The sequence below is a fragment of the Nyctereutes procyonoides genome, unplaced genomic scaffold (genome assembly GCF_905146905.1).
Source record: "Nyctereutes procyonoides isolate TBG_1078 unplaced genomic scaffold, NYPRO_anot_genome, whole genome shotgun sequence".
NCBI classification, from domain to species: Eukaryota; Metazoa; Chordata; class Mammalia; order Carnivora; family Canidae; genus Nyctereutes; species Nyctereutes procyonoides.
The window spans coordinates 48,361,220-48,365,198 of record NW_026575042.1 but is presented as its reverse complement, the minus strand read 5'-3'; the positions used below and the strand labels follow the sequence as shown (position 1 = coordinate 48,365,198).

The 3,979-nt window shown below is 39.6% G+C and overlaps 1 pseudogene; it reads right to left on the bottom strand.

The window, feature by feature from the left end:
• Positions 1-3,667: 3,667 nt before the first annotated feature.
• Positions 3,668-3,767, bottom strand: LOC129507446 (U6 spliceosomal RNA; annotated as a pseudogene).
• Positions 3,768-3,979: the final 212 nt, after the last annotated feature.

Here is a 3,979-nt window from a genome sequence, read left to right as displayed (position 1 = left end):
GAAATAAATGCTTCCTCGTGTGAGCCACTGAGATTTGGGAAATATTGGCTATAGCACTGTAAACCAACTAGGAAACCAGTCAGCAAGATGGGGCTGGAATACCGTAATGTGTGGATGTATGCTTAATGTCAAAAAAACATTAGTTAATCCTGCTGTTTGCCTCTGGTATCTTTTCTTCATTTTTTATATAACTTTGTCTTCACCCTCACAGGAAAAATACTGAGGGATGTGTACTTAGGAACTGAAATAACAACAGTTCTGGAATTACACATTTATATGTTAGAAAAACTATTTATTGAAATACAACTATTGCCAGGCTTTGCCTCACACGTGGGAGAAGGCAGCAACAAACAAAAATGGTGAGTCCCTCCTCTCTGGGAGCTTAAATTCTAGTCATGGAGACAAACAATAAACAAATCAACTCGTCAGTGATCAGTTTGAAGGAAAACAAGGCAGGGCAAGAACAAGGAGTGACTGGGGGCAGGTGTTGTTCTAGGTACGACTATCAAGAAGGACTCACTGAGGATAGAGCGTTTACACCAGGTACCCGATGCTATAGAAAAACCTGGGCTTTGCTGTTAGGCAGACCTGAGGTTGACCTGTAGCTCCTGCACTAAATAACTGAGTCACTGACCTTACCTACGTCATCCTGGTTTTTTCTGATCTTAGTTCCTTTGACGGTAAAATAATAATTACAACATAAATGTCATAGGCATATTGGAGGGTCAAGAGTTGAACACTTAAAGGGATCAGCACTATATTTAGCATAGGAAATTCTTAATAATTGGCAGTTAGTATTACAAGCATTAAAACCGAGGGATGGCCTAGGGCCCCTGGGGTCAGGTATTATTCTTACTGTGAAGTGGGATTGGGAGTGGCTATAGTGATGCAAGGTCCACAAGAGGGATTTATACAGGTCTTCCAAAGAATTTTTATGGGATGAGGGGGGCAGGCAATCAGTAAATTAAAGCGCTTTTACTGCTTAGAGTGGTGAACAGAACAAGGCAGTCAAGGCGGTGGGCAAGTGAGTCATACAGCTGCAGGTTATGTAACCCCTGAGGGAGCTCAAGAACCGCCAGTAAGAGGAAGGAAGCACAACTGGAGTCTAGCTGAATAAGCAAGCGTCTGCTTCCACTGGCTTTTGCTCCCTTCATTGGCTAACTCTGTGGCTCCATTGACAAACGTCCTCCTCTAGCAGAGGGCATCATTTTTTCTAATTTCTCGAACTCTTCTTTTTTATTTACTTGTTTAAATTCAATTTGCCCACATATAGGATAACACCCAGGGCTCAGCTAATCACGTGCCTTCCTTAATGCCCATCACTCAGTTACCCCAACCCCCACCCACCTCCCCTTCTGCACTCTTCTAAAGACACAGAGTGATAGACTGAAAATGGCAACTAGTTGGAATCAAAAGACTGAAGTTGGTAAATGTTTTCTAGGGGCACCTGGGTGGCTCAGGTCCGTTAAGCATCCAACTCTTGGTTTCGGCTCAGGTCATGATCTCATAGGTCCTGGAATCCAGCCCTGTGTTGAGCTCCACACTCAGGGGGGAGTATGCTTGAAGGTTCTCTCCCTCTGCCCTTTCTCTCAAAAGTTTTCTCTCTCTCTCTCAAATTAATAAATCTTAAAAAACAAAAAGAAAATATTTTCTAAAAAGGCACTCAGTTAATACCCATAAACATCATTGCCTCTGTGTGAATTAAACCAAAATAACAACTCTCCCTATTAATCTGTCTTCCAGACATCTCTTATACTTCCAGCTACTTGATGGATATTCACATTTGGGAAAAACATTTCATTTGTTTTAAATTGAATTAATTTATCTTCCAAAACGTGATCCTTATTCTGAGCCTTCTCAGAAAAATCTAGAATTATTTTTAATCAGTGTCTTTCCCTTTCTTCCATGGCCACTATCCTCATCTTACTCTACCTGCAGTATGCCGTGTTATGGGAGCCCCTCCTTAGCCTCTGATATCATGGGGCTATGGCATTACTTATCTCTCTTGGGAAGAATATGGTATTAATAAATTGTGACTAATAACCAAGTTGCAAAAAGACCCCTGTGCCCTTTTCCCATTCATTTCCCACAAGATAAATTATACATACTGTAACAAGGAGAGAAGACAAATTACACATATTGCAAATTCCTGTGAGAAATCCCTCTTTGTCTAGCCAATTATGTATATTTGCTACTTGAAGTTTATTTTAGAGAATAGAAGAAAATCTTGTATTTTGGCACCCAAGTGAATTTAAGGATGTTGTGATTTGGTGTCAGCATTGAACATGCCTCAAATGAATTAAGAATTATAATTGGATGTCACTTGGGGTCTTGGTTTCTGCCCCAGGGAAGGTAATAAAACAAGTTAGAACGTATTACCACATTCAAGTCATTGCTAGGTAATTGCTTGCAAGCCTGTCTGTGGGATGTAAGCAAAGCTGTTTTATGTGTTTGCCCAACGACCAAATAAGCGAGGTGAGGTTAAGTGTCCAGGGACTTGGAAGAAATGTCACCTTTGCCAGAGGACTGTAAAGACTGCATGTACTATCTGCTTACTGCTTAGGATTTTCTTGACTTGATAATAAAGGAGTAGAAAAAAACCTTTTTATATGATCTCTTGTCTTAATGTCCTAAAACTTTTGTCCCACTGTAATGGAACTAAAATAAGCAATGGTCAGACAAATGCCAGCCTCTAATTTTTGAAAGTCTGAGGCATTAAAAGAATCATCACCTATTAGTTAAATGCCTGTGTGGCCATGGAGAAGCACTCTATGTAGAAGCAGAGTCACAAAAGCGCTATTCTCAATCCTGAACTGCCTACCCAGACAGCTGAATCTCTCTCTCTCTCTTTTTTTTTTTTTTTTTAAGATTTTTTTATTTATTCATGGGAGACACAGGGAGAGAGAATGAGAGAGAGAGAGGCAGAGACACAGGTGGAGGGAGAAGCAGGCTCCATACAGGGAGCCCGACGCGGGACTTGATCCCGGATCTCCAGGATCATGCCCTGGGCTGAAGGCAGCACTAAACTGCCGAGCCACCCCAGCTGCCCCCAGATAGCTGAATCTTAACACACAGAATTTGAAAATGTTTGATAGTATTATGTATTACTAATTGGCATTCCTTTTTTTCTATCTTCCAGATATGATAGATGCTGAAAGAGGTATATTAAAATCTCCCCTCCCAAAGGTATTTCATGATATTCTCTTGATAGATATTACTAATAGTATATTTTATAGGAGTGTAGTTGCCACGTTATTGGATGCATAGGCCCATGCTTGCTGTATTTCTTTCATGATTATGCTTTGTATTCTAACATATTGTCTCTCTGTCCTAGTTTCTTATCCTTATATTTCACCTGGACTGGTATTTGCCATTTCTGATTTTTTATTCGAATTTCTTAGCATCTTTTTGATCATCCCTGTATTTTCTAACTCTATCACAGGGCTCTATCATATCATTAAGTATGGTTGTTGTACATAACAGATAACTTTTTTTTTTCTAAAACCAAATTTGACATCTTGTCTTTCTGTAAGAGACTTGAATTAATTTGTGTTTAGTGTATAAAGTAATATACTTGATGTTATTCCTTTATTCTTTCTTAGTAATGCTATTTATTTGTTTTTCCTTTATACTTTTCCTTCCACTAATGTGAGGGCTTTTTTTTTTTTTAATTATGCAATACTTCACAAAGTGTGCACCACCCTTGTGAAGGGGTCATGCTAATCTTTGCATTATTCCAGTTTTGATAAATAAGCTGCAAGAGGCTGCATGGATCAAGTGTGTTAGTTCCCAAAACTAAATCTTGACCTCTCTTTCCAGAGAGGATTCTGGAAAGATCGCTCTTTCCTGATCTTCTCCTCAAGCCAGATCTTGGGAGTCAACTGTCATTCCTGCTTTTTCCTCATATTCACTTCCACTCTTTCAATAGGTCCTGTTCTCTGTGTTTGAAATTCCCATCCATTCCTCTGCACTAACATGG